Genomic DNA, 18,504 nt, shown 5'->3' with positions numbered 1-18,504 from the left:
GCAGGGAGAACCTCAAGTCCGTCTCTCAGTGACAAACACCTTCTGCCATCCAAAGTCATTCCAGTTTTTAAAGATCCCTGAAATTCTCCGAAGCAGGCAGCAAAGGCACGTGAAGTTTCACTGGCCATCGCTTAACATAAAGCCATCTTCGCCCTAGATCAGCACACATTAATGAAGCCCGAAACGAAGGGGAGCCACACAAAACACGAGGCCAGCCTCCAGCATCTCTTTGGGGAGGAAAATGCTCAGCGCTCCCACAGACCCGTGCTGAAATCAAGCTTTCTGGCACCACGTCGAGAATCATTTCTGTTTGTTTTCAATTCTGGTTCATAATTGTCCCGTGGTGGGGGGAGGGAAAGAAGAATCGCCAAGAAACACAATCAACTGCTAATTTTCCTAAGAAAACATTGTTCTGTCCTACAAGGGGAGGACTCCTTTAGGCATGAAGGGAGGCCCACCTACCGGGAATTTGCTTTGCAAACGCTTGCCACTCCTAGCAAGAAAGCCAGTTGTCACGAACCACAACTTGTAACCATACACATACAGAAATGTATGAAGCCTGACAGCTCTGTTAATATCATTTCCCTTCTCTTGCTCCATTTTTATCACACACCTCTTCTTAATTGGGGTCAAAACCAGTGGCTGTGGGAGCAGAAACACACTGATGGGCACTAAGAGATGAAGGACATCACCCCCTTGAAGGACGAGTGTTGAGCACAGCAGACATGTAGATGTACCAAGCAATACCACACGGCACTATTAATACTACAATAGCACGATAATAGTATTTTGACCACTGTTGAAGGTTTGAGCTAGTTCTGCAGTCAGCTCAGTCTTTTTTTTTTTTTTGCAAATAGATACCACAGAAACGCAGTGGAATCTCCTCCCTGACAAGCTATAAACTGTCCTAATCCTGCAGACGTGACTCAGAGGAAAAGCGTTGTGGAAGACGGCGAGCACGGGAGCTCTGAAGTCAGGCCAGCACAACCCAGTTACAGACACACAAACCTGGAGGAGGCCAGAGCACGGCTCCTGCTGCCACGTCTTGGGTTTGAAAATGAGCTCTCTGCACTGAAATCCTAACAGCAGCCTGGGCTCAGGCGTACAAGCCGATCTCTTAAAGGACACAGCTGAAGGAAAAGAGTCACAACAATGTTAAGGGGCATAACAACATTCTTACAAGTAGTAGTACAAAGGGCATTCAGCAAGTAGCTGTCACTACACCACCCTTAAGACATAGAAAGTCGTACTGAATTTTAGCTCCGTGCTTCTCTGAAAGATGTATTTTTCCAAGATTCTTTACGTAAAACTCTTCAAAAGGAAACCCAGAGTACTCATTCGTTTTTAAAGAGAAGTTTTAAAAATATTTTCAAGAGATATTTCCCTTCAAAGAAATATTTAAAAAGCTGTAAATGATGGTTGGGTTATATTCTATATAAACATATAGCTTTAAATATTTTCACTCAATAACGTTCAATAAAGAGCTTGAAGTCCTCCCTACTGTCTGCAAAAATGTACCAGCAAGTTTGTTTTTTCCTCGATAACACTGCTGCCATACAGAAAGTACAGCCTTGGAGAAGGCAGGGCTCTTCAGTAGAATTATGGCAGCTGTAGAGAGAAAGTGAAAGCAACAGCACAGCATGTATTAAAACTGAGCAGTACAAGATGTTCCATTCCCTTCAGTTTCACTCTGTCTGTCAGCATCTGGATAACTGAAAAGACACGTAGGTTATCTCAAAACCACAAACTACTCTATGCCTACATCATGGATATTTTTGAAATTTACTTCTACAGAAGTAAGAAGAAGGAAAAAAAAAAAGCATTTCTTTTTTCCCTGTCATAAAGTACCCAGTTAAAAGATTTGGAGAAGGAAATGTAGCTCATGGCTGTGAGAAGGTAAAGTGGGAGAAAATACTCAGAGGTGCATTTGGGAAGTAGGTCACAGCCTTTCCCCAGAGCTGTGAAAAAACATCTGTTCCCCAGAGGACTTGTGCAGAATACTGAAATATACTATTTCTCTTTTATCTGTGAATAGACAACTATTCTAAATATTAAAAAATATTCTAAATATTAAAAAAAAAAAAGGAAGTAATCTTGTGTTTGTGTTTTGCTGATAATCACTCCCTTTGTTTCCTAATGCTGATGCACTTCAGAAAAGCATCAATCACCCTGTGTAACCAAACAGATATGCTGAAATGAGACCATACGCTAATTTTAGGATTCAGGGAACTGGATTCTGTATTTGTCCGTGTGCCAAGAGTGTTCCAGGATACAAAGAAACATGATCTTATTCGAAGGAACAGTACTTACAGCAAAACTGTCCCTCGGTCACAGCTTGGACTCTGCCTTCACACAGGATTTTGTACACAGGACCACCCTGTGTCTTTTCCTGGGTAAGAAAACCTGCTAATGTGGCCTCGTCAGAAATACTTTGAAACGTGACTGAGGCTTGAACTGAAACACACACCACTGAACTGCAGCTACTCTGACTTCAGGCACCTGAAATCTGCCTGGCTGCTGCCTCCAGGAGAGCCCAGCTTTTCGTACCTTCTGAAAGCAGGAAGAAAGTCTTCCCACTGACACTGCACGGGAAGAATTAACGTGCCTGCTTTCTGACAACCCCAAATTATGCAAATACACATATCTCCCTTGGAACCACCAGCAGAACACTGAATTAAAGGAGCATTAGTAAATGAGGAAAAGCATGCATACCCATTCTCACAGTAGCCTGGGCTAGGGGCTCCAAATAAAACCCTGAAGCTCTTGGAGCTGTAAAATAGAGATACAAGGCAAGAAAGTACAGGGAAGCTTAAAAAGACTATCTAGATTCATGGATAGCTACACAGCAAACCTTCCCTCTTTGGTCTTTTAATCTCATGTATTTATGGCGCCTCTTCTGCTCCCTACAAATACTGACACTATTAAATAGGGGCAGGGGAATCAACTGGGCATGCTGCTGCACACAAGGGAGATGCAGGAAGGTAGAAGGATAAAAAAAGCCCTTGTGTCCTCAAGGGCTGGAGGGTGAAAAACACCCCAATCAACCCACCATTCCCCGCAAAAGAACAAAACAAAGGCAGCAAATACCTCCAGCGTGTACAGCAATCGGCATCACAGACTGCATGACAAACATGCCCAGGAAAACGTACAATGGGAACTCATACTGTATAGAGAGTGTGTTTCATCAGCCCTATAGCATTTCTGTTCCACCCAAAGGGTGTTAACACGTCCTGGCTGGGATTCAGACATTACACATCAAAACAGACTCTTTCCTTTGGTTTCCATGCACAGCTGAGTTTCCCTCGGCAGCAAGGACGTGAGCTGTTATTTTGCAGTGATCTCAGGCATCGCTAAAAGTAGCCCTCGGACCTACAGCCTCCAGCTGCACTGAGGAAAAGCCACGGCATTTTAATTCAACTGAACCAGGAGCCTGGTCAGTGCCTCTGGATGGGGCTGCTATGAAATAACGCTTCGGTTTCCCAATACCTACAATAAATTTCCCTTCCACTGGCTCTTATGTTGAACATTATCGTAAGATTAAATAACACGACGTCTGTTGCTGAGCCCATTCACTTCTTTGGCACCACAGTGACTTACATCAGCTGGGAACTTGGCCCAGACTTCCAACAAATAGATTGTTAGCGATCATCTCTGCAGTATCTGTGCCACGAGGATCATCTGTACACACATGGGTGTCTGCAAAGCTGGGGAGAACACAAAGCGATTGCTTCACTTCCAACTTCAAGGGAATACTTTGTTTCCTGTTGATTTTTTTCCCCTTTGTTTCCCAGGTCTTGCCCTGACTCAAGATGGAGATGATGATCAGCTTCAGATGGCGTCGGGATGACAGCGGCTCTGCGCAAGCGACAGCCAACAAGCGGTGTGTGATCGCAGAAATCTCCTTCCCCGGCACTTCGGAAATACAGCCACAAACTTCACCTGATTTATTTACTTCTTCAGCTCTTGTTTTACGTCTGGTGACAGCTGGGGGTTTGTTTCCAGCATCTGGGACGGCCAAGGACTTTTCCCCCGCAGGCTGCCAGAAGAAAAGGTGGTCGTTTCTCGGCAGTGGATCCCTCCTTCGCTCAGCCGAGTTTGGGAACAGCTTGTTTACAGCAAGAAAACCGCTGGCACGGCTGTCAGGCAGCAATTAATTCCTTGCACTGGGGAGCAGTTATCCCCAAATAAATCAATTTTAATCTGGAATTAACTGCTCACACACGGATTCACTCCTGAACACCCACATACAATAGCTGATGCAGCTTAGCCGTGCCGGTCCCTACGCGCCGCAGCCAAACCCTGCGCCTTCCTCAGGGCTGTCAGGAAAAGGCAGCGTTTGACAGCTGATTCATAAGGAATTTTCCAGGCCGATGAAAACTAGGAGGCTGTTAAGGCTCAAACAATTACCAAGAATCACTTCTTTTATCATACTAATGCAGCTCAACAGCGTGTTTAAAGTCTTTCCATGGCTCTGTCAGACCAACGCTCTCTCAAAGTGCGCTGTGAGGAGGCTTACAGGAGACGTCCAGCCCTAAAACACTGCCGAGCACACTGCGTTTCCTACACAAAACTGTTTTTTTCTGAAAGCAACACAAAATCATACATGCAAGTATCTACAAGATCGGGATCCTGAACTGTAAAAACCCTTTCTAAAGCCTGGGCAGACACCATCTCCACGTCCTGCCCAGCACTTCTCTGACTAAATACACGGCCGGAGCTGTACAGGACACCACGAATTAGACAAGCAGCCACTGTAAAACACAAGTCCTTAATCACAACGTCCCCACACTGGTGGCTTGTGGCAAGCCTCCAGAAAAGATGGTTACTCTTTACAGGCACTCGGAGAAGCAGAAAAATGATTTTGGACAGCGAACGCTGAGAAGCGCGTTCAAGGAAGAGTTCTCACATTCACTGGCCATGACCTGAACCTGATGTAATCCACCTCGCTCAGATTTGACTTGTTTCCCACCGCCAACTCTGTTTGGATAACATACTGTTCTGCGACACACAGCAAAAACTATTTGCACACTACACTAAAGTACAATTTAGTATTTGCTCAAAGCTTTCGTTTTATTGTCTGGGCAAAGGCAGCTTCTACCAGCGGAGTTAATAGCTAACCCACACCTACTTTTGCTACCCTAACTTCTAATCAGCAGCATCCAGAGAGCAGGAGACGTAAACCACCTCTGCTTAACCTCACGGTAAACACCGAAGCCAGTCCTTTCCATAAATCAGTTTCTCCCTCACTTCCAAGAGAAGGGTCAAATCCCAAATCCCTGACTGCGACGGTGCAGTTATTAAAGAGAAGTATATGCTATTTCGGTTTAGGAAAAAAAAAACACATCTCTCCCACTCACTTAACATGCTTGCTTTAAAGACAGACCACAGAAGGCACAGACTTGGGGGCTGGGATACTCTGAATCATCCACACTGAGAGCTGGAAACATGTCTGTCACATGCACTTATTTATGCCTACAAAAATAGCACCATGAAAGAAGCAGATGTGTGAGCACAAAAACTAACTTAAATTGAGTTAGTTATTACAGAGATATTGGCCCGAACCGGAGAATTTAACAGAGAAATATCTTTCTTTTGTTCGCATGCTTTAAAGGTTTGCTTTTACAGAGCACCGAGTACTAAATGCTGAATGCTGACACTTGTTGAAACAGTATGGTGTAAGCTTCCTTTTCACAAAACCATTACTTCCCACCACCACAGGGCACGCAGGAACTTCTTTACTCATTCACGCTGAGCTATGAATGGTTAATAGGCTCCCTTGCAAAATGTGTTCTTGGTTTGATGTTTTTGTGTTGGTCACAGGCTAACGGCAACAAGACAGCCTCAATTCCTGATCCGCAGCAGCTATTTCTATCTTGGAAGTTTCCTAAAATACTACTGAGCTAGAGTGAGACCACTGAACTCATCTTCATTTCGCTTCTAAGCAAGGTAAGTGTTTTAAACTAAACAAAGCTCGTCTTCACCAGCTTCCCCCATGAGTCTCAAACCTCCAGAACAGTTTCGGCATCCAAGGAATTTAGTTGTGATACGCCTGAACATAACGCTTGTCAAACGTGTGAGAACTAAATCTCTGGAACTGAAGCCCTTCCTTTTACCCTCGTACAGCTTCAGAAGGGCAGGGACGGTCCACGCTTCTCCCCAGTACCCACACAACATTTTATTCAACATATTCCAGGAAGACACATCCCCACATATGAGAAGGATACTCATTCAAGTTCCCATGGCCGTCTTTTGACTAATTTACTAACAAGTTCTCAAATCCCAGAGGACCTTCTAACTGCTGACTGATCCACGGGAACTGAGCGAGACCCCTTCCCAGCCCTTTCAGGGGACCAGCAGAGCTGACAGCAGATAGCATCATTGGGTTACTGTTGATCTGGCCCAGATCTCAGTGGATGACCCCAAAGATGAAGGAAAAAAAAATAATCATACATTTTATACCTGATCCTATTAACAACTCAGATCTCAACACGAATACATTTCAAGCACACCTGCCATCTGAAAGATGCCTTCATCATATTGATGTTACCACCTTTATTTCTCTTTCTGTACCCTCTTGCCACATTTCCAAATGTTACTTCCATGAAAGACGAACACACACCGCACAGAGCACTGCGGGGTCATCACACTGACCGCAGGATGGGAAAGGAGTTACCTGGAAAACCTGGGAAAATTGCTCTTATTCCTTATTGTGCATTCTGTTAAAGCAATGCTGCCCTGTAGAGCTCAAATTTACTAACAGAGAAAACAAATAATAACACTAAAATCCTCTTCATGAAGTTCAGCTCTCGTGCTTCTTTGCTCTGTGTTTATTTTCTCATTTTTGCCAACTGGGAAACGAAAACCAATGGAGTCAGTTTCACTTTTGTTTATATTTGGTTTCAATTTTATCCTCAAGTTTTGCTTTCATGTTTTTACCATAACAATGTTTGGATTTCAAATCCTGCAGGAAAGCTTTCAGTAGCTTTAAAGTATTTGTCTCCTATCCCCCCCTTTTTTTATTCTCTGGAATTATTTTTATTCTAGATAAACTTTTTAAGATGCTGTCACAATTCTGGAATGCTTGTGGTGGGGGCACTGTTTTGATTTTTTACAAATGCACATGCCACATCCAATTTAATTCAATAGTTCGGTACTTTCCACTTGATTCATCTCCCTGCTAACATAAAGCACATCTGTACCACTCAGAATAACACCTTAAAAGCAGGAGCAGCCAGTGCACCACACGGACAGAAATGCATGTTACATCCAATGTGCATACAGACCGAAACGTGCTGCTACTTCACCTTACTGATGAATTAGGGCATTGTCTTTCTTAGGTAAAGCTGTAAGAGGTTTGCCTGTAGCGCTGTCAAGCAATGTCCAATATTAACAGAACTACTGCAGTACAGATTTCGTGTTCCCTGTGCTCATCAAGCCCCTCCACTTGCAGACACCCTTCCGTACACATCAGAAAGCAGAACTTAGCCACGCTTTCAGAGTTTCCTAAAACAAACCGTAAGCAAACCTTCCTTCTTTTGTGCTGTGTCAGTGCTAGGCACGCAGGTCTCTGAAGGCTGCTTAAAATAATATCACAGCAGAACGGAAATGGTTAGACAACATCCACTGTCAACTGCGGTTCAAACTAAGGGACAAATGCAAATGCTCTTGCCACAGCGTAACTCCATACCTAACACCAGATATAGCTACAAATCAAACCTGTAAAGGTTACCTGAACACCTCTGAACTCATAATCTGCCCTATTCTGTAAGGGAAATTGTAAGGGAAATTTGTGCTTCTAAGCACAGCATGAAAGCCAGTAGCCTGTACAGCAACAACAGAATGCTAAAATCATTTCAAGTCAGAGTTAGTCCTGTACCTTGGGTGAAACAGCATGTCACATGCAGGTGGATTTGCTCCTGGGTGCCTGTGTCCAAGCTGCAACAAGATAAAACGTCTGCTTTGTGCTATAGACTGCTGTACTTTCGGTGTAGTCTGCCCCAAGCAAACTACGGGGCCAGAAGATCTCCAACACAAACAAACCCCAGCTTTCAGCGTATTACACACAAGAAACCGAACATTACTCCCTCATTCACCACTTCTGCATTTTCTTCCCAGCTCGTTTGAAAAAAAAAAGCATTTTTCATCAGCTCCAAGAAGCTGAAAACATAACCAGCACTAACTGAAAGAGCAAGTTGGGTGTTTTACAGCCTATCAGTGAGCAACGTGTGCTGTACAACGTGTCAACTGTGCTATACACAAAACATGTAACTTTATATATATACCAATGTGGACATTAAACTCTTAACATGCTTCCCTTCCTCTAACTGTTAATAACTGCTAATAGTCGGTGCTTGTTTTTCCTATTGGCTATTTTAATCTTAACACACGAGCTCACACGGTGAAAGCAAGGAAGAACCTTCAGCCAGTTTGTAAGTAATAATTCAACAAAACTTCTGAAACAGAAGGGGAAATATAACTATATTGACTGTTTTTTTTCCATAATGTTATTGTTACATAAGGAATATGCAACGTAATAAATCTGTTCGTCTGTGCACTGTACCCAGAATCTTTTCGGTTTGCTAATTTTTTGTTTTCCTTTCGCACTTGTGATCTCAAAGAGCAAAACAGAAAACGTATTACGCTAATCACGGTTTATAGTAATAAACCTTCTGTAAACACTACCTTATGGCTTATATCCTCAATATCACAATCAGTGTAGGTAGGCCTTTGAAGAACGGAGCTTTACAAGGTCAATCTTTAACAAGTCACAGAGATAAGTCAGTGTCCCACAAAAAGAGCAACACGAGATTAGTTCTGTTCCTTTATCTACAAACGGATCCTGCCTTTCAATACTTAAGATCCACGAAACATAAACTGAGGTTCTAATGAGCTAATAATGAGGTTTTAATCTTGAAACCAGCATTTTGCTGAATACCACGGTGTCAGTGCACACACGGTGCATTTAACCTGGCTGCAACTTGTGTCTGTTAACAAGTCCAGAGGTAACAAGCATAGACTGAACAGGATCATCATGGAAACCACTTCTGTTCTCGGGAAGTTTCCTGAGAACTTATGGCACAAAACTCCCAGAACAAAGGCCAACACACAGTCTATGGAATCAGTCTATGGACCATTTTTTATGCCTGTGCTTCTTACTCTTGTGGCGAAAATTCCCTCACAGTTTTCGGGAAGAATCCTTGCTCAGGCCTGCAGTGACCTGCGGATACTCAGTGCTCAGCGTTTGAAACTGAAGCGCACTGACTGCTAAGCCGTGCAGCAAGTTTCTCTTCCACAGCCTGCCTAATCGCTCGTCAGCCTACGTCAGCCCGTGACATGCGTGACACGTGGGGCAGTGCGCGCCGCGATTTATTTACTGCACGACAAACACCTCCTCCTCTAGTGAGGCTGCCTCCCGTTCCTTTTATGTGGGTTGTGTTTACCTGTGCTGTTCCCTGCTGCCTGTTCACTGCCTCAGGATGCTAATGATTTCAAGGAACACTCCCACATCCTCTTCTGTCACCTCTTCTCCGAGCTAAGGCTTCTGACTCTCTCACAAAAGCTGCTCCATGCACTTGATCGTCCTTGATGCCCTTCTCTGCAGGCCGTCAAGTCTTACTACGTCCTTTCCAAGGGGGGGGAACAGAAATTGTTAACCCTGTTTAGGAGAGGGAAGTAACACGGACTTAGGGTGGCATGACAGTGTTTCCTATTCCATGTTGCACTCCTTCCTGGTAATTCCTAAGCTGCCCTCTGCTTTCTTAGCCACTACTGGGCACAGAGCTCGCTTTTTCACAGGATTACCTGTGTTCTGTGCTCTTTTCCCAAGCAAAAATAGTTCAAACTTCACTTTTGTGTGTAACACTAAGATTACATTCTTGTCCATGTGCCTTACATTTCATCAGTCTGTACCAAATCTCATTGCAATCTTACACCTGGACTTTCAGCACAATGAGGTTCTTCTGCAGCCTTTCCGAGGTTTTACTACTCCGAACAGCAAGTCAATACCACGAGCAAACTTGTTGCATCACCACCTATCCCTTCCCGCCCCTGCCGAGTGGCACGGACTCTAGACCAGCTCCTGGGGGACGAGCTGAGCCTCCTCTCATCGAGCAGACCTTGCAACAAGCCCTGCTCTGAGGAGGGCTGTACCAAGGAGACCTCCACCACAGCTCAGCGATGCCTTGAAACAACCCCAGAAGCCTCATGAGGCACAGCTTCTCCTCCTCAAAATCCCAGTCCGTTGTCGGTGTATCACACTTGTACCTCCTGCTCACTAATTCTGTTCACCAAACCCTGGCAAACAAACAACAACAACAACAACAACAAAAGGCAAACAAACACGAAAACAAACACACATAAGTTCCCAGTCTCCCCATAAACCTTGAAAAACTGGCATCTGATTTGTCACCTCCTATTCCTGGAGCACCAAAGCCAAGTCTAAGCCACAAGTTACACAAGAGGTGATGTATCAGCAATTTTCATCGTCTAAGTTCTTCCAAAAGTTTTGAACAAGGATCGCCTCCTCCCATCTGTTTTATCCCTCACCTCAATTTGCTCTGATACCCTCTCTTACAGACACATCAATTGAGAAATCCTCAAACAGGCTCACTCCTTCTTAAAAGAAAAAAAAAAACCTCTAACACAGGAATGTCCAAAAACTCTTCCTCAGTGAAACAAGACTCAAATAACTTGTTTCAGTCTTCTGTTATGACTTTATCTTCCTTGGGCACTCCTTCTACACTTGGATCATTTATCAGCAGGCTTCCTGCTTTTGATGCACTTCAAAGGGGATTTATTGTTTGTTTTCATGCTTTTAGCAACTTGTTCCGTGACTCTTTTCGGCCTACCTTATTGTGTTTAACGCAGATTTTATGTTCTTTTCCATCTTTCTCGTTTGAAGGCAAAGCATTAACTTGTTGAAAGATGCCTTTTTACTTCAGCTGATCTCCTTCACTTTGCTTTTCAGCCTGTTCAGCTTTTTTGGCATTTCTGACAGATGCCATGCAATTGCTCTGAGCCCCTATTACAACGTCTTTGAAGCATTACATGCCACCTGCATGTATTTTACACTTCTGACTGCTTCTCACCATTTTACTCATTTTTTTCCCCTCCTCTTATGAAGATTTTCTCTGGAAAATGAACCACCACCACAATAGCCCCTGGCTTTATTCCTCCTGAAATGACACTGAATCTCAGCGCATTAGGATCACTGTCACATCAGAGCATTTTTAATGTAAAATCCCAAACTTAATTCCTGCTGGCTAGGACCTTGCCCAGAGCTGCCACCCACAGAGTGCCCTGGCAATCTACACCCAGAAAAAACCTTAAAAACTTAGGACCTGGGCAAGCTTCATGTTGGAACATGACAATTGGCATGGGGGCAACCGAAGCCTTCCATTACCTTTGTATTTCCTACTTTTGCATCCTCTCTGATCTCCCTTGATGTCTGACAGTCGCTGTCAACACCTTGGTTGGGCAGGCAGTCACACAGCCTTCATCTATGCTCTTCCTATTTGGGCCTGGAGCACCAGTTCATGAGATCCTGTGTTACTTCCTGAAACAGTTATGGGCTTTAACAAAAAGCATCCCGCTCCATGCACGTGGCAGCTACTCGGTCCTCCTTACGCCATCTGTAGTTTGTCACCACACTCTCTGAGCTCCTGCAAAGTTTCTGGTACTCTGAGTATTGTACCATGGAGATGTTTCAGTAGGGGTCATTATTAAGACAATAGGCAATATTTATATTATATAATATTTAGTATGCAACGTTTATGTAATTTTAATAATATTTTAAAATAGGGATGATCCTCTCCAAGATAGGATGTGTCCCAGCAAACCATGTTCTTCGCCTGTAGGTCTTTCCTATAGGTTTAAAGCTTCAATTTAAAACGTATATTGTTTTATACTTATTACATATAAATAAGTTTATGCTTCAATTTAAGGCATACATAGCCTGGCTGCAAATTTATTTAGATAAAGTCCCCTTTTTAATGTAGACTTGTTCTATTTCAAATATATTTCCTCTTGAATCTTAGCCCCTTTCTTCTGCATCACTTTCTCTCCTGTGCATTAAGACTCCACCTCCCTCCAACGCCACCTGGTCCCACCACAGAGCTGGAGGCCTCCACGCGATGTAGGTTTGGGTCTGTACCCCCCAACAGCTCTATTTTACTTCTCAAGCCTGTTATCTGCCTCTCCCCACGCAGCATGGCCTGTGACGCGCAGCCCTTCCCAAGAGCCCGGCCTGCCACCTTCTGATAGAGACACCACGCGGGGAGGAACGCCAAACGTGAGGCCGACAGCCGTGCCTGCCAGCTGGGATCCCCGTTTTGTTTTGTTTCGTGACTGTTTTGTTACCTGCCCGTGCTGTGAGGCACTGTCACCTCGCAGGGCTCCGTGCTCCCACACCAACCACGCCGTGTTTCTGACAGCCGAAAGGGCCCAGGCGTGCAGGGGGCACTCGGGGTAATTCCCCCGCGGGGCATCACCAGCGTGGGACAGAGGAGCCTCAGAAGAGGCCAGTGGCACGGAAAGATTGTGATTCAGACAGCAACCATCTGCCCCACAGATCAATCGCGCTAGTTGTACAATTATGTCACCATTTCCGTATTAGGGAGAATGTAAATTTCTGCTGCCACATCCAGCTCCCTTTTCATGGTGCTAACAAGGGCACCCTGCAAAGGGCATCCCATGCAAATCCGCGCGGGGTGCGCACCTATACAGACGGGGTGCTTCATCTCGGGAAAGGGAGGTCCCAGCCCACGCTGCTCCTGCCTCCAGGAGGCTGAGCGGCACCTGACAGCCACCCGATGACCAGGAGCAGGCTGCCTGCCTCACGGGAGCCATGAGTGCAAACACAGGAGCCCTGCGGAGCGGCTCACAGCGCTGCGGACACCCCCCTCTGCCCAGCTCAGCCCGCACCACCCCCCCCCCCTTCACCACCACCACCCCCCTGCCGGGGACGGAGCCGCCCCGAGCCCGTGGTGGCGGCGGGGCCCAGCGCGGGCCGGGTGCCGGTGGCTGCGCGCTGCCGGAGGCCGCAGGGGCGGAGGCGCCGCCCGGCGCGGCGCGGGGCGGGGGGAGGCGGAGGCGCGGCCGCCGCTTGTGTAACGCGCGGGCCCGCCGGGAGGGGCCGGGGCCGGGGCCGGGGCCGGGGCAGCGCCAGCGCCCCCCGCCCGCCCGCTGCGGGCCCGCAGCGCGGCCCCCGAGCCCCGCAACAAGTGCCTGGGTTTAATGCACCCCCCCAAATAAAATAAGCACACGCACACCCCACGGCAGCGCGGCCCGTGCCCTGCCGCCGCGGCCTCCCCCCCTCCCCTTCGTCCTCCTCCTTCCTCCTCCTCTTCCCCCCGCAGCGGCCCCGCTGCCCCCCTGCCCCCCCAGCCCCGCAGCGATCCGGGAGCGCGGCGGTACCGGCGCTGTGCGGGCAGCGGCCCCGGCCCCGGCCCCGTCGCCGTCGCCGTCCCCGTCCCTTCGCGGCGCGGCTCCCGCAAGGTTACCGCCGGTTGCCAGGGGACGCGGGCTGGAAATGCAAACAGGCGCTGAATAATCGCGGGAGCAAAACTAAAAGTGCCTCCCTCCTCCTCCTCCTCCTCCTCCGCCCGGGCGCCGAGCAGGGCCAGATCGAAAGCAAAACAAGGAGAGGAAGCGGCGAGCAGCCGGCGCTTGGAAATCCCCCCGCCTCCTTCCCTCCCTCCCTCCCTCCCCGCCGGGCCGGGCCGGGCCGGGGCGGCCGCGCAGGCGGCGGGGGCAGGGCTCGGGGCAGGGCTCAGCGCCGGGCCCGGGGCCGGGCTCGGCCCCACAGCTCGGCACGGCCCCGACACCGGGCCCGGCGCGGCCCCGCTGCCAGCAAGGGCGGCCCTCGGCTCCCACAGCCCCGCAGCGGGCCCCCGGGGGGCGGCCGGAGCTTTGCAGAGCCGCCCCCGGTGGTGGTGGCTGGGGGCAGGCTGAGGGGCTGCAGGGTGTCACAGCGGCCCAGGGGAGGGGGCTGGCATCGCTGGCTGCCTCCCCAGTGATGGAGGGAAGGCCCCGTGGGTTAGGGACACTGGGAGATAGGAGATCTGGTCCCACAGAATTACAGTACGCAAACATTTCCCTCATACACGTATACCTACACGTGTCCTCTGCACACTTACCCAGGTGAACAAGTGGTGCACACGCGTGTGGATGCACACCAGGATACCTCCGTTTGCTCGCACCCTGCTCCAGTGGGGTGGCAAAAGGAGATGGAGGTGTTCCCTGGGCACATAGGTGCCCCAAGGACACGCAGCCCTGGCCACACACAGGAGCCTGAGGTGCCTGCCCTTGTAGGTGATGAGCCCTTCTCGCCGGGGTGTGATCTCTTCACACCGAGGAGAAGGCAATCATAGCAGCATTTAGGCTGTCAGGGATCCACCACCTCCTGAAAACCACCAGGGCCTCACAGGAGGCCGTGGACCACTTGTACATATGTGACAGGAAAGGGCAAGAGAGAGGTTTAGGGAGCAAGGTTTAGAGTGCTAGGCAGGATGGTTTTTCTGCGTCTCCTGCAGAAATACAGCAGGATGGGGAGGTCAGCACCAATGGGAAAGGGACAGGTCCCAGGAGGGATGAGAAGGAGCTGTAAGGAAGGGTTGGAGGCACATGGCACTTTCAGGTACTTCCAGGAGAAAAGAGCCCAGGCAGACTGATTTCCATGAAGCCCTCATGGGACTGCATGGCTGGCCTTCAAATTGGGAAGGTCACAGGGGAGTTTTAGACCAAAGAGATGGAAAGTAGACAGGTACTGAAGAGCACTTGGGAGCGTGCATCCCCTGGCAGGGAAATCACAAGGATTCGGTGTCCTTGGGTAAAGGACAGGATGAAAGTTGGCAAGAGCCAAAGAGAGAGTGGTGGAAAACTGTCAGAAAAGATAGAGCCATATAAGCAAACTCAGGAGAGAGAAGGGGGCCCAGGGTGTCTAGCTTTAAATCAGCACATCGACAGAATGGGTGTGCTTGGAGAGGAGATCAGGGGGATGCTGTAATAACAAGACACACTTGTGTAGGAGGGTCAGGCTGGGCTGTGTCTGAAGGGAAGGGGGCTATACGCTCCAAAAGAAGCAGTCAGATCAGCTAGCTCTAGCAGCTAAAATAAATATTTTATAAGACTTAAGGTCTCCATAGGAAAATGGAAGGATTAAGATGGTAGTACCAACTCTCTGAGACAGGTCAGGTTGGTGACCCAAAACTGCTGCAGAGCAGCTGGGAAACATTAGGATGGAATGAGACCAGGAGCCCTTCCACCCCCCAGCAGGCATGGCAGAAACGGCAAACAATCAGAGAACAGCAAAGGTAATTAACAATACAGAATGACCCAGACTGACTCAACAGACCAGGACTTTTTAGGCTGTAGAAATGAGCCAATGCAAAAAAGTCATGCGAGAGAAAATACACAGTCATGAATTGAGAAGAATGGGGATGGATTATTTGCTTTCTTTTCTAATATAAGAACTAGAGAGCATCAAGTGAAACTAGCAGGTGGCAGATTTAAAGCAAACATGAGGAGGTGGTTCCTCACACAGCAGGTAATTAAACGGTGGCACTTCCTGCTTTAAGGTGCCAAAAGTTCAAAGGGAATCAAAAAAAGCACCCGAGCGCACTCAGAGAAGAAAATAATTAAAAAAAAAAAAAGAAAGAAAGAAAAAAAGAGGTGCTTTAAATGTAAGGACATGGCTTCTGCATCAAGCTGTCCCCTAAGCAGCAGATAGCTAGAGGCTGGAAGCTATTCTGTGGGTGCCTCGGTACGTCCGTGCCATGCTACGTGCTGTCATAGACGTGTGTCAGTCACAGCAGGATGGGTCTCCGAGCTAACTCATGTACTTCAGAGTCGTTGTTGCGGTCATACAGTTGTGTATCAACACCATACGCAAGCAGCAGTAGCCCTACGTGTCTTGGCAGACCTGTTGGCAAATCAGGGTTCTGCAAATGTATAGCAGCTGACAAAATGCTCTCTTGAAAACACGGGCTGTGTCTTAGGGACCAGAGGGAGGGCTTGCTTATCTGCCACGTTTCCCTGCCGACTTGCAAAAGGCTTCACAGGTTTACACCTGTGGCACACGCCAGTGTGGAAGGAATAACTTAATAAGACATGGTTTTGTTGCAACCACCTTGTTCTGAGGGTTACAAAAGGCCTAATTGTGAATGCCTGCAAATTGCTCGGGAGATGGGAGTTGCCCGGTGCCGCTCACACAGCTCGCTCTTCACAAAGGGAACAGCAGCCCAGGCTGCTTTTTGCAGTGTTGTGCCTGTTGTCATTTCCAGTAATATACTTTTAATTCGTTTGCAGAATGAGTGAGCTATGAAAGTCTGTAGTTTAGGTACCAGCATATACTGTGGGAAAAATGCTTACAATCGTATTAATAATTTAGTCTCACACTCTCACACTCGGAGGACTACTTATTCACAAAGTGGCAACGCTGTGAATGACACTAATTGTGTTCAGTCACAGAAAACACAAGTGGCTTACTGGAGAAAACAATAACCAAGCCATTTAGTAGAATTTGCAGCCCGCACTTTCCATTTCTTCCCACTGCCCTCAGCTGATCTAGATTGGGCTCATTCAAGGCATTAACAAAGACATTTCTCTCCACGTCTTCTGCGATGAGAAATTTACAGGATGTACTAGAAGTTAAATCTTCTGTTGTGATTCTGTGGTGATGTTGAAAGGTAATGGGAATGGACAGCTTCTGGTTTTTAAACATAGCTGTCAACAGTGACTCATTCCATGTGAAAAAAAAAAAAGAGAGAGAGAGAGAGAGAGAGACTTACCATTCACAGCTTTGCTGTTTCAGTAAGAGCTGACATCCTTAAAATCAGAAAATTTAACCATGAAGCATCAAAAATCCAGATCTTTTCCTCTGCAGAATTGCCAAAGTTTGCAGCTCACACTGTTTAATCATCTTCCTTAGGGAATCAGCTGATTCCACTAGCATCCTGCCTTTCATTCACTAAAGATTAACTGTTCTGGCCTGGCCTTCATTTCTGTGAGAAAGCAGCAAAAACAAAACCAACACAAAATTGGAAATGGGAATTCCTGAAGCTCCAGAAGGTAAACCAGCCTTTAAGAGGAGCTGGCTATAGCATCACTTCAGTTTTTCAGATCCATTGTCACATGGGCACTGTGACTTTCTACCACGAGCCCTGCAGGTGAACAGCTGAATTTTCTCATGGAGTTGGGTCCCAAGCTTATGTACTCATATTTTTCTGGTATATTAAAGTTGGAAAGCTCTGCAGCAGAAACCATGTTGGTAATTTGCAGTACAGGTGAGTGCTTAGCAAGAGAAGAAACCAGTTGCAAGTCTCCCATAATTCTTGCTTTAACACATCCATGCCTTCCCGAGTGCCCACACCCATTTTTCGTCTTGATGCATGGGGAAATTTCTTTGCACTTTTAAGTTGTCCTGTGGAAAACATTCTGATGCTGATGTAATCTGTAATACAGATATTTTTAGATACTGCATAGCAATGCCATCTTACTTATAATAAAAGAAAGCCCAACAGATTTCTGATTATAGTTAAGAATTAAAAGTATTTGTATATTATAATAACACATAAAATCACTCCAAGTTTAATGAAAAAAAAAAAAAGCTGGCTGTTTAACTGTTTAATAACTTATTGTAATGCATTTATTCTCTGAGATCAGCTTTATTCATTGGGTGTTTTTTTATTTATTTACTTGGTGTTTATACTGTCACAAATAAAAGGACTGTCTGGTCTTTGGTGTTTCTGCAGTGTTCTACAAGTGTTTATGACCGTGTTAAAATTAACAGAAAATAAAGTTTCACCAGGGACAGAAGGATGGAGCTGGCAGGGTGCTCCCTGGTTGATTTCATTGCAGTCCCAGCCTTGGCATCAGAAGGGGGACAGGCCCAGCAGTGGCCATCAGGAAGACTTCGGAAATCATCGCACAGCTCAGCATGCACCTGGAGAGACATCTGCTTTTCTTCTTGTGTTGCCCAACAACTGCATGAAAAAAGACTAACTCGTTGAAGTGCCACCTGAGCACATACTCCAGCGTGGGCTTAAGTGTAAGGATATGAACAGTTCCTACCGGGCCCAGAGGGATTCCTCACATGCCTGAAGTTATGTGCGCACACAAGAACATGGGTGGAGGAAAGTCTCTCCATTCACCCTCCCTGCCTTGATTTTGCCTGGATTCCTTAACTCAGCCTTTCTGTGGTCTTTCCTCATTTTTTATTTTTTTTTAATTTTTTTTTTTTTTCGTGCTCCCCTGACTGTGGGGTGGCATGCAGCTTGCTCAGGATGTTTCCACGAGCTGGGATGTAGTCCCCTGCCTGTTCCTGGTGGGGCTCTGTCATTGCCATCTGAGGGGATGGACACATGGCGTGAGCAGCCCCCAGGCAGCTACAGCAGGAACCCGCTGACAGCAGCAGTACCGTATGCCAGCAGCACCACCCCAGCACGATTCACAGCACAGAGAGAGGTTTTTAAGGCATTTCTGTACAAACTCATCCATGTGACGTCT

General features: G+C 47.0%; 1 protein-coding gene across 6 annotated transcripts in view; it reads right to left on the bottom strand.

Annotated features, from left to right (window-relative positions):
* Positions 1-13,634, bottom strand: part of IRF2 (interferon regulatory factor 2) — a 40,561-nt gene extending 26,927 nt beyond the window's left edge. For 2 of the 6 annotated variants that reach the window (XM_072037250.1, XM_027456291.3), the window contains exons 1-2: positions 13,414-13,628; positions 9,441-9,655 (exon numbers count right to left, since the gene is read on the bottom strand). The gene's annotated coding sequence lies outside the window, so the exon portion shown is untranslated. Of the gene's footprint in view, positions 1-9,440; positions 9,656-13,413 lie in introns of all 6 variants that reach the window. The other 4 variants (XM_072037251.1, XM_027456290.3, XM_072037252.1 and 1 more) reach the window with 3 other exon arrangements.
* Positions 13,635-18,504: the final 4,870 nt, after the last annotated feature.

Source organism: Anas platyrhynchos, chromosome 4, assembly GCF_047663525.1.
Source record: "Anas platyrhynchos isolate ZD024472 breed Pekin duck chromosome 4, IASCAAS_PekinDuck_T2T, whole genome shotgun sequence".
Lineage (NCBI taxonomy): Eukaryota > Metazoa > Chordata > Aves > Anseriformes > Anatidae > Anas > Anas platyrhynchos.
Note: the sequence above shows the minus strand (reverse complement) of the source record. Positions and strands in the feature narration are given on the sequence as shown.